At 44.4% G+C, this 12,563-nt stretch overlaps 1 pseudogene; it reads left to right on the plus strand.

Annotated features, from left to right (window-relative positions):
• Nucleotides 1-4,609: 4,609 nt before the first annotated feature.
• LOC116972578 lies at nt 4,610-10,676 on the plus strand (annotated as a pseudogene).
• Nucleotides 10,677-12,563: the final 1,887 nt, after the last annotated feature.

Genomic DNA, 12,563 nt, shown 5'->3' on the forward strand with positions numbered 1-12,563 from the left:
CACAGGATGTGGCACTGCACGTCGATTAGAATTACTTCCCTTGGGCAGTCCAAGCTTGATGGCTAAATGCACATGCCTTTGATAATCAGCTTCAGTATCTCTTTCATGTCTGTAATGAGAAGATAGGTTTGCATCAAAGCGAGCGTGCTTCAGTGAGGAAAGTGTTAAAGGATCCGTGGAGGCTAGGGTAACCAGGGAGGGTCGAGAAATTGGAGAAGTGAAGATTAGAAACAGTTAGCACTTCAGGGTAAGGAAGGGAATAAACATTAAAAGGGCGCATTATTGCAACAATCTGAAGTTCCAGCGGCTGTCAAGAGTGCTCCTCCTCTTGCCATGTGCTGTTTGATGATTAGAACTGAGGATTATTGCTAAGGTCTGATTGCCTCATGGCCATGGGTGCGATGTAAGCTTTGAACTGCGAGGATCACGTTTCTTTCCACAGCTCTGTGCTTCTATTCCAACTTGAAACTTTTAATGTTGTCATCTGCCAGTAGCTGCTTTCATATTAATTATCGAGCATAAAAGTCAGTGCTTGCTAATAACTCCTTGGCTAAGCCTTAGTAGTAAAATGTAGTCATTCAAGAGGATGAAAGTTGGCTGCAGTTGCAAACCTTCCCAATCTTAAAAGTCGTTTGGGTGCCTTAGGATGCAGCCCTGAAGCTGGGTTTAATACTTCAGTTGCTGTCTCTTTTCAATGGGGCGGCAAATATCTCTTACATTCGAGAGCGAGAAAGCTTTAAAGGTACATTTCATCCTGTGACCATCTAATAAACTTAGGTAGATACAAAATGCAGGAGTAACTCAGCGGGTCTCTGGAGAGTAGGAATAGGTGAAGTTTCGGGTCGAGATCCTTCTTCAGACTGAGAGACAGGGGAGAGGGAAACTAGAGGTATGAAATGGTACAGAACAAATCACAGCCGGCACCGATGACTCAAGAAATGTGGAGTCCACAATGGTCCATTGTTGGCTGTGGAAGAGTTGATAAAGAAGGGAACAAACAGTGAAACTAGCAAGATGACTAGGATGGGGAAGGGACAGAGATAGAGGGAATGCAAGAGCTATATGGGTTGCAAATACCATTCAACAACACAAAGTGCTGGAGTAAAACTGAACCAGTAGTACTCAACTATCCTATCACCAACTAGAAAGCAGTCCTGAGCTACCTTCTACCTCATTGGTGACCCTTGGACTATCTTTACTCAGACTTTACTGGACTTTATCTTACACTAAAGGGTATTCTTTGTGTCTGCACACTGTAGACTAGACGGCTTGATGGTAATCATGTGAAGTCTTTCTGCTGACTTGTTAGCAGGCAACAAAAAGTTTTCACTGCACCTCAGAACATGTGACAATTATTTAAACTGAGATAACTAACTTTCAGTGAGGGGAGACCTCATTGAAACTTACCGAATAGTGAAAGGCCTGGGTAGAGTGGATGTGGGAGAGTGTAGGAAGGAACTGCAGATTCTAGTTTAAACTGAAAATAGGCACAAAAAGCTGGAGTAACTGAACGGGTCAGACAGCATCTCTGGAGAAAAGGAATAGGTGACGTTTCAGGTTGAGACCCCTCTTCAGTGTAGAGGATGTTTCCACTTGTGGGAGAGGCCATAACCTCAGAATAAAATGACGTACCTTTAGAAAGAAGGTGAGGAGGAATTTATTTTGTCAGAGGGTGGTGAATCTGTGGATTTTTTTGCCACAGATGGCTGTGGAACCCAAGTCAATGGATATGTTTAAGGCAGAGATAGATAGATTCTTGAGGCATACGGGTGTCAGCAGTTATGGGGAGAAGGCAGGAGAATAGGGTTGAGACGGAAAAATAGAACAGCACTGATTGAATCGCGTCGTAGGCTTGATGGGCCGAATGGCCTAATTCTGCTCCTAGAATTTATGAACTTATAACTCAGCGGGTCAGGCAGCATCTCTGAAGAAGCAACATTCCGGGTTGGGACAACACTTCTGACAGAATGTAGTAGGGGAGAAAGCTGGGAGAGAGATGAGAGCTGGACAAAGCCAAGTGATAGGTGGAGGTAACATTTGAAGACAATTTTAAGGCTGGATTTTGCTTCTACCCTCTAACTCCTGATTATCGCTGTTTCTTCCCAGCACTATCAAGAAAGGGGATTCCTGAATTTAGGCCCAGTGAGATGAGAGGAATAGTTTGGGGAAATGCAGACGCTCTTGCCCAGACTAGGAGAATCGAGAACGAGAGGTTATATGTTTATGGTGAGGAGGGAAAGATTTAATAGGAACCTGAGGGGTAACTTTTCTACTCAAAGGTGGAACAAGCTGTCGGAGGAGGTAGTTGAGGCAGGTACCATCGCAACATTTAAGAAACATTTAGATAGGACAGTTTAGAGAAATATGGGCCAAATTCTGGCAGGTGGGATATGTTGGCCAGTGTGGGCAATTTGGGCCAATATGCCTGTTTCCATGCTGTATGACTCCAAGACTATGACTATGAGGGAATGACCATGTATTTCCAGGTCAGGGTGCTGTGTGGCCTGGAGGGGAACATGCAGGAAATGGTGCTCTCATCGGCCTAGTGCCCTTGTTCTCCTGATGCTGGAGGTCATAAAGATGTTGCCACAGGAGCCTAGGCAAGTAACTGCAGTGACTTATACAGATGGTGCCCCACCGATGGCAATGGCAAGTATAAAAACACAAATGTTTCTGAAACATATCAGAAAAAAAGCTGTAAAAAATTACCGCTTTTTAACATAATTAACACATTACCAAGGTGAAAAACTTTGGGTGGGCCACATTTGGAGTGCTGTTCTTGTTGCCACATTGCAGAAAATATATGGAGGCCTTGAAGAGGGTGCAGAAATGGACCTCTAGAGATCTAACATCAAACATGATAGCATCTAACATCCAGATGTAACTTGGATTGGAGAATATTAGCTATTAGTAGAGGTTGGATAGGTTAGGATTCAACGGTTCAATGGTACTTTATTTGTCATATGTACTGAAGTACAGTGAAATTCAAATGTTGTATACAGTTGAGTACAAGTGTCACTATACATAAGCACTTAGATACATCTTAGATAAGCAATTCAAATACAGCACAAGTGTACAGTAGCAGTACACCGAGACAGTATATAGAGTCGCCAATTTTGGCTACTCTGGAATGTAAGATGTTGTGGGCAGACCTGATAGAAGTTCCTAAAATTTTGGGAGGCATACATGGGGTAAACAGTCAGAGTTTTTTTTAACCTAGGGTGAAAATGTCAAATACTGGGGTATTGATTTTGGATGATCAGTTATGATCATATTGAATGGCGGTGCTGGCTCTCGAAGGGCCAAATGGCCTACTCCTGCACCTATTTTCTATGTTTCTACTAGATTGCATAGCTTTAAGATGAGAGGCGAAAAGGTTTAAAGGTGATGTGTGCGGCAAGCTTTTTACATAGGGGTGCTGATAGAAGCAGACACGACAGTGGTGCTTGAGATGTGTAGGTAGGCAAGTAACGATGCAGGCATTGGAACAATATGGATCATATGCAGGCTGGGGAGATTAGGCTAGTTTGGTGTGGACAGCATGGATTGAAGGGCTTGTTCCTGTGCTGTACTGTCCCTTGTGTAGGAACCAAAGATAGATACAAAATGGTGGAGTAACTCAGCAGATCAGGCAGCATCTCTGGAGAAAAGGAATAGGTGATGTTTCGGGTTGAGACCTTTCTTCAGACTGAGCGTCAGCAGAGAGAGAAACTAGAAGCATGAAAAGGTTCAGAATAAATCAGAGCTGGCACCAATGAACAAGGAAAGGTGAAGCCTTCAATGGTCCATGGTTGTCTGTGGAAGAGGTGATAACGAAGTTATGTATGGATGCACTGTTCTATGTTCTAGCTCAAATGAATTCTTGATGATTGCCGTGAATTTGCTGTCTTATTGCCGTGATTAAGATTAAGATTAAGAATAAGGCACCAGTTATATATAAAATAGCATGCTGTCTAATAAAATTAGTTTTACACAGTGCAGAGCAATTTACAAAGACTTATTTGCAATTCACAACTGTAGAAAGTACAGCTGAAACCTAGCTACACACTGCACCACTGATTTATAATTTTCAAAACAAATCACAGAACTGAATGACAGATGCTGAACCAAAAGCACAATACTGCAGGTCTGCAAATTTGCAAAGAAAATGCTGGAAATGTTCAGCATGTGGGTTTTCTCTAGGTGCTTCAGTTTCCTCCCACATTCCAAAGACATGTAGGTTTGTAGGTTCACAAAAATACTGGAGAAACTCAGCGGGTGCAGCAGCATCTATGGAGCGAAGGAAATGGGCGACGTTTCGGGCCGAAACCCTTCTTCAGACTGATGGGGGGGTGGGGGGAGAAGGAAGGAAAAAGGGAGGAGGAGGAGCCCGAGGGCGGGGGGATGGGAGGAGACAGCTCGAGGGTTAAGGAAGGGGAGGAGACAGCAAGGGCTAGCAAAATTGGGAGAATTCAACGTTCATGCCATCCGCACGCAAGCAACCCAGGCGGAATATGAGGTGCTGTTCCTCCAATTTCCGGTGTTGCTCACTCTGGCAATGGAGGAGACCCAGGACAGAGAGGTCAGATTGGGAATTGGAGGGGGAGTTGAAGTGCTGAGCCACCGGGAGTTCAGGTAGGTTATTGCGGACTGACCGGAGGTGTTCGGCGAAACGATCGCCCAACCTCCGCCTAGTCTCCCCGATGTAAATCAGCTGACATCTAGAGCAGCGGATGCAGTAGATGAGGTTGGAGGTGATACAGGTGGACCTTTGTCGCACCTGGAACGACTGCTTGGGTCCTTGAATGGAGTCGAGGGGGGAGGTGAAGGGACAGGTGTTGCATTTCTTGCGGTTGCAACGGAAAGTGCCCGGGGAGGGGGTGGTACGGGAGGGAAGGGAAGAATTGACAAGGGCGTTGCGGAGGGAGCGGTCTTTGCGGAAGGCAGACATAGGGGGCGATGGGAAGATGTGGCGAGTGGTGGGGTCACATTGGAGGTGGCGGAAATGGCGGAGGATTATTTGTTGTATTTGCCGGCTGGTGGGGTGAAAGGTGAGGACTAGGGGGACTCTGCCCTTGTTGCGAGTGCGGGGATCGGGAGAGAGAGCAGTGTTACGGGGTATGGATGAGACCCTGGTGCGAGCCTCATCTATGGTGGCGGAGGGGAATCCCCGTTCCCTGAAGAACGAGGACATTTCCGATGCCCTGGTGTGGAACGTCTCATCCTGGGAACAGATGCGGCGTAGGCGGAGGAATTGGGAGTAGGGGATGGAGTCTTTACAGGGGGCAGGGTGGGAAGACGTGTAGTCCAGATAGCCATGTGAGTCAGTTGGTTTGTAGTGTATGTCGGTCAGAAGTCTGTCCCCTGCGATGGAGATGGTGAGGTCAAGGAATGGTAGGGAAGTGTCGGAAATGGTCCAGGTGTATTGGAGTGTCGGATGGAAGTTGGTGGTGAAGTGGATGAAGTCAGTCAGTTGTGTGTGGGTGTAGGAGGTGGCCCCAAAGCAGTCGTCAATGTAACGGAGGTAGAGGTCGGGGATGGGGCCCTGGTACGTATTGAACAAGGATTGTTCAATGTACCCGACAAAGAGGCAGGCGTAGCTGGGGCCCATGTGTGTGCCCATAGCTACGCCTTGTGTTTGTAGGAAATGGGAGGAGTCAAATGTAAAGTTGTTGAGGGTGAGGACCAACTCCGCTAGGCGGAGGAGAGTGTCAGTGGCTGGGTATAGATTGCTCCTCTGGTCGAGGAAGAACCGGAGGGCTTTGAGGCCATCCTGGTGGGGGATGGAGGTGTAGAGTGATAACCTAGGTTTGTAGGTTAATTGGCTTCTGCAAATTGCCCCAAGCATATAGGATGCAAAACTGGGATATAGCAAAACTGGGATATAAAAGAAAGGAAGAGGCAAAAACAGTATGGGAGCTGGGAAGGGGAGGGGAAGGAGGGGGAAAGCAAGGACTACCTGAAATTGGAGAAGTCAATGTTCATACTGCTGGGGTGTAAACTACCCAAGCGAAATATATGAGGTGCTGGTCCTCCAATTGGCGGTGGGACTCACTCCGACCATGGAGGAAGCCCAGGACACATATATATATATATTTATTTATATATTTTATTTATTTAATTCTTTATTTCGAACAGAATAAAAGAATAAAAAGCAAGTGTGAAAGAGCATACAAAAAACAAAACAAGAATATTTATAAAGTGTCATAAATAATATCTAGAAATAAATGAAATTGTATGTGTCCGAAAAGGAGCAGGAAGAAGTCAAAGCTTATTAATTTCCACCCCTTAATCAACTGCTTATAATTATCTTATACAAATTTAGCAGCTATATGTACACCATGTGTACACCAGCAGCTATATGTACACCAAATTATTTACATTTATACACTAATCAAATATTTACAAAACCCTACAAAAAAAGAGAGAAAAAAAGAAAAGAAAAACATAAAGGTCGGAGTCGGAATGGGAGGGGGAGTTGAAGTGCTGGGCCACCGGGAGATCAGGGTTATTGCAAACTGAGCGGAGGTGTTGGGCGAAGCGATCGCCAAGATTGCGCTTGGTCTCACCGATGTAGAGTAGTTGACACCTGGAACAGGTGCTTTTGTGTCTATCAACAGTAACAGACAAGATTGGCTAGCCATCTTACACTTGCAATGTGATTCCTCCTGGCAGTTATCTGCACAAAATGCACACCCTTAAACCTCTGTAAATCTGTTCTGCAGTATTGTGCTGGCAGCTACAATTTTTTTGCGGGGTTTGGTTTCAGTCCATTTGCAGCAACTTCTAAGAAAATGTTCAACATTTTAAGATTGCTCTGACCCAGGTCATTTGCTGGGTATTAAAGAGACAATCTGACCACAAAGTAAGTGCTGTCATAGTGCCCAGATATGACCCTCACCCCGCCTGAAGACGTTGCCTGCCTAAGTCTGCTGATGTTTCACTATTATTCTGTGATCATACAGGTTTGTGTGATGCAGGTGGTCTCTACTGACTGCTTGCCAAGGCCGGCTTTTATAAAAGAGTCAAGATGTAAGTGAAAAGGGAGCATAATTCTCCACACCACAGTCCTTTGAAGTGCAACAGGATTTCTTATAACATGAACCGTAACAATGTGGAAATACTCTGGCTAACTGCTTGTATATTAAAACCCCTGTCTCACGGTGCGAGTCCATCCACGAGTGATCCCGAGTTTAAAACAAATCAAACTCGTGGTAATCACGTAGAATTAACGTAGCGGGAACGTCGAAACTCGTGGACGTAACTTAGCGTCTCGTAACGCTAACGGCAGGTACACGGGAAACTTGTAAACTCGTGGAAATCTTTCAACATGATGAAAGATTTCCACGAGTCAAATTTACTCTTGAAGTGAAAATTTTAAACTTTTAAACTCGTTGTAAGAACGTAGTGTCCCGTAAGTTTACCGTAGTGATTCGTGAGTCTACCGTGGGTTTGGCCTGAATGCCAGAAGTGAAATGTTGAAGATTAGTCATCTCCGGAGAACTTGGATTGGTGACATTTCGGGTCGGGACACTTCTTCAAACTTTAGACCCTTCTTTCACCCGAAACGTCACCTGTCCATGTTCTCCACAGATACTGCCTGACACGTTGAGTTACTCCAGCACTTTTTTTTTCGTAAACCAGCTTCTGTAGTTCCTTGTGTTCCAAAATGTAATGCTTTATAAATGTCCAGAGATGCCGCCAGTCCCGCGGAGTTATTCCAGCACTTTGCGTCCGTCTCCCTGGAGACCTTGTTTCCCACACAATGTGACATCTACCGTGCATAAATTGCCAACTGTTGTTTTGGCAGCAGCAACATAATCTCCCAGTTAGTACACTCAGTGTTGCTGAGGCCTAGTTTATGTAGAGACAAGAAACTGCAGATGCTGGAATCATGATCATAAAACACACACAAAGTGTTGGAGGAACTCACACAGCGCTGGAGTAACTCAACGGGACAGGCAGCATCAGCGGAGGGAATGGACAGACGTTGATTCTGCTCGAAAAGAAGGGACCCGATCCGAAACGTTGCCTATCCATTCCCTCCACAGATGCTGCCTGACCCGCTGGCTTACTTCGACACTTCGTGAGTTCATGTCATAGGAGCAGAATTAGGCCATTCAGCCCATCGAGTTGCTCCAACACTTTGTGTTTCACTCAACATGCCAGCATCTGTGGTCCCCCATGTCTCCATTTGACAGCTGGAAGAACTCAGCAGGTCATGGAGTCTGAAGAAGGACCCTGACCCGAAACCTCGCCTGCCTGTTTCCTTCCACCGATTTCATGTTGTCACTTTTCGATAAAACCCCACCGCCCCAGTCCATTTAATTCCGCGTCTCCATTTCATTCATTAAGTTGCCGGTACTGTCACATCGTTCGTTTTCGGTCAATGCAACGGAACAGTCTGAAGAAGGACGACGATAGACACAAAAAGCTGGCGTAACTCAGCGGGACAGGCAGCATCTCTGGAGAGAAGGAATGGGTGATGTTTCGGGTCGAGTCTCTTTGCAGACTGGTCAGGGAAACGAGAGATATAGATGATGATGTATTGTAGAAAGATAAAGAACAATGAATGCAAAAAAGTTACGATGATAAAGGAAACAGACCATTGTTCGCTGTTCGTTGGGTGAAAACGAGCAGCTGGTGCGACTTGGGTGGAGGAGGGATAGACAGAGAGGGAATGCCAGGGTTACTTGAAGTGAGAGAAATCAATATTCATACCGCTGGGCTGTAAGCTGCCCAAGCGAAATATGAAATGCTGTTCCTACAATTTGCATTTAGCCTCACTCTGACTGGAGGAGATCGCGGACAGAAAGGTCAGTGTGGGAATGGGAAGTGTTTGGCAACCGGGAGATCAGGTAGGTCACGATCCGAAACGTCACACATTCCTTCTCTCCAGAGATGCTGTCTGACCCTCTGAGTTACTCCAGCTTTTGGTGTCTATCGTCGAGGTAAACCTGCATCTGCAGTTCCTTCCTACACAACAGAACAGTACGAGGAACGGTTAATGTTAGAGGCTGCTCACTAACCTCACTATGTTTACATCGTCCTCTCTAGCAATGAATAAATATCATTCGGTTACCGAATTATTGACTACAACCGCCCGTTTAAAATTCTCAACCACTGGATATTTGCCTGGAAACATATTGCATGTTTTCGTTCAGTGAGATAATTCAATTTTAATAAACTGAGGTGTTAAATCCGGCGCCACTTCACAACAAACTAAACGACCTATAATTTAAATAGAGCATTTAGGATCGATAATAAAATTCCCAAGACTATTTCACATATATAATTCCAGCACCACTTCACACTGAGCTATTCGTGATGTTTAAAGGGGCTGGCATCTGCCCAGACCCGTTGTTCGGATAAAACACTCTTTGAAATAATTTGAAGTTTTGAAATTAATCCTCGCAGCCTAATGTACACTTTGGGCTAAGATTTGATCCCTGCACAAAGCGCAATGTAAACGGAATGGAATCTCTATTAACATTCTGAGACTCTCTACATAATGGAAGTGATCACATTCGGCCCTTTTAGCCAGCATTACCATTCAATATGATCATGGCTGATCATCCAAAATCAGTACCCAGTTTCTGCTTTCTCCCCATATCCCTTGATTCCGTAACCCTAAGAAATTTAAACATGGGAGGCTTTTTATACTGAAAAAAAACTGCATGGCATCATTTTTACCATGTGATGATTTTTCCACACGTTGGTAGTCGTTGTTGGCTCAAGAGTAACTCGGGAGAGGAACTTGGTAAGTCGGGAGAGGAACTTGGTACATCGCAGAAATGAGAAGTAAACAGCAACATTAGACATAAACGTGGGAACTCGTTTAAACTCGTGAACATAAACTTGGAATCTCGTAGAAAACCACGTGTTTGATTTTTTCTTTCACTCGGGATCACACGTGGGTGGACTCGCACCGTGAGACAGGGGCTTAAATGCGGACCTAACAACCCATTATCCACCAGCATAGCTGAAAACAATCGCTGTGTGAAGTCATTTCAAGTCTGTTTGCCTTTCATGCCAGTACCTCGGTAGCTGAGTGTTCATGTCAGCTATTTCCCAGAGTCAATAGTCAAGAGTGTTTTATTGTCAAATGTCACGAAATGGAACAATGAAATTCTCACTTGCAGCACCACAACGGAATATGTAAATATATAAAACCAATAATAGTGCAAAGACAAAAACAATGCCCCCCATGTCTATGTAGTTCAGCTTATTTGGAGGTTGCAGTGTTTATTAGCCTGAAGAAAGAAGCTTCCGGCGCTCGGCCCAGGACCATGGCAAAGATCAAGGCACGAGATCTGCGAGGCAAAAAGAAGGAGGAGATCCTCAAGCAGCTGGATGATCTCAAGGTCGAACTGTCCCTGCTCCGCATTGCCAAGGTAACAGGAGGGGCTGCATCAAAGCTTTCCAAGTTCTGGGTCGTGCGCAAGTCCATCGCCGGAGTCCTTACCGTCATTTATCAGACACAGAAGGAGAACTTGAGAAAATTCTACAAAGGCAAGAAGTAGAAGCCTTTGGATTTGCGACCCAAGAAGACCTGAGCCATGCGCCGGTGACTAAACAGGCACGAGGAGAGTTTGAAGACGAAGAAACTGCAGAGGAAAGAACGTCTGTACTCCAGGCTGTGTAAGTTTAAATGTTCACCCACAGATCTCATTAAATTTAAGGAAATCTGCACCTGAACCTGGACGTTACTGTCTTCATGCTGCTGTACCTTTTTTCCCGATGCCAGGAGTGAAATGGGAGTATGACCAGGGTGCTGTGAGTCTCTGATGATGCGGCTGCCTTTCTGACAACTAAACTCCAAACTATGTTTAGAAACCTTTAATGCTGGTGCTTCAAGTCAGAATTTCAATGTTCCATTTCAGGACATACGACAATAAAACACTCTCTTTGACTCTTGACCCTACCTTGGATGTGTGTACTGCTTGTTAAACTTTTACAAGCATTTATTTGCTGAGATGTCTTCAACTCTTATTGAAGTAATGTACAACTTAATTAGCCTGAGGGACAAAGGCTCAACATTTGGCATTAAAATTGATTTTAGTTTTCTGCTAGGGATGTTTCTTAATTTCCCAATCTACCTCATTGAGGCCCTTGCACTTTTCTTGCCTGCACTTTTTCTGTAGCTGTGACATTACATTCCGAACCCTATATATTTTCTCTTTTTGACTACCTGATCTACTCACTTTACACGTATCCACAACTTTTATCTTGTCTATTTTTACAGTTTTTAATCTTTATACTTGCTTTTAAGATCTATACACACTGTGCGTGCTCGCAGAAATCTGTGTTGTATGACTGCTTATCAGTACATTGTCCTGTCTGTATGTTGAGCCACGTCAAAGAAGATTTTCTGTTACGACAGACAATAAAGTTTTCTGAATCTGAATCTGAATCTGAATGGTATGATTTGGACAAACAAGGAACTGCCGATGAAACAAGGAATGGCACGATTTGCCAGCAGAGCATGCAAATCGGTTTTTCACTGCAACTCAGTAAATGTGATAATCAACTGGTACCATGAGTTTCATATTCTTAAGTCATAGGAGCAAAATTAGGCCATTTGGCCCATCATGTCCACTCTGCTAATCAATCATGGCTGATTTATCACTCCCTCTCAACCCCACTCTCCTGCCTTCTCCACGTAACCTTTGATTTCTTTACTAATCAAGAACCCATCAATCTCCACTTTAAAAATGCCCAATGACTTGACCTCTACCGAAGTCTGTGGCAATGATTTCCACAGATTCATCTCCTTCTGACTAAAGAAATTCTGCATCTTCTTTCTAAAGATACGTCCTTTTATTTTGAGGCCATGGCCCCTGGTCCTGGACTCTCCCACTAGTGTTTTCCACATCCTCTCTATCCAGGCCTTTCACCATTCGGTAAGTTTCAATCCTTCATACCTTATCCTTCTAAACTTCAGTGAGTAGAGACCCAGAGCTGTCAAACGCTCATCATGTGTTATCCCTCTGTTATCAGAATATGATCTTTCAGAGCACCTTCCATGATGTTCTCGCCCTAATATATTTTGTGATATGGGGTAGGAAGATGTCACATAGTTGCATGAGCCATGAAGTATTTCTCAAGAAATATCTTTCCCCCATGCCCAATTTGCAGTGGAGAATTGTTTTCCAAGAGTCTAATGTGATGGAAACTAGATTCCATCTGTTTTAAATCATTTAAAAACAATCTACAGAGTCTGGCAAATGAGAAAACACAGGTTTTCCTACAAGACATTCCAGTTATATTTCTGATGGCATAGAGTGTGAAAGATATAATCCCGATGCAAGAATGTAAACGTCTAGGACAACACTTAAGAACTGGACAGACCCTCTCTGAAAGGAGAGAACAACATCACTAACCATATGTAATCAAGCTGATCCCACCCCTCACCTACATCTACACTTTAGACTCTAGACTTTAGAGGTACAATGAGGAAGCAGGTCCTTCAGCCCACTGAGTCCATGCCGACCAGTGATCACCCCGAACACTATCCCTATCTTACACACTAGGGACAATTTACACTTTACAGATGTCAATTAACCTACTAACCTGTGCGTCTT

The sequence above is a fragment of the Amblyraja radiata genome, chromosome 4 (assembly GCF_010909765.2).
Source record: "Amblyraja radiata isolate CabotCenter1 chromosome 4, sAmbRad1.1.pri, whole genome shotgun sequence".
Lineage (NCBI taxonomy): Eukaryota > Metazoa > Chordata > Chondrichthyes > Rajiformes > Rajidae > Amblyraja > Amblyraja radiata.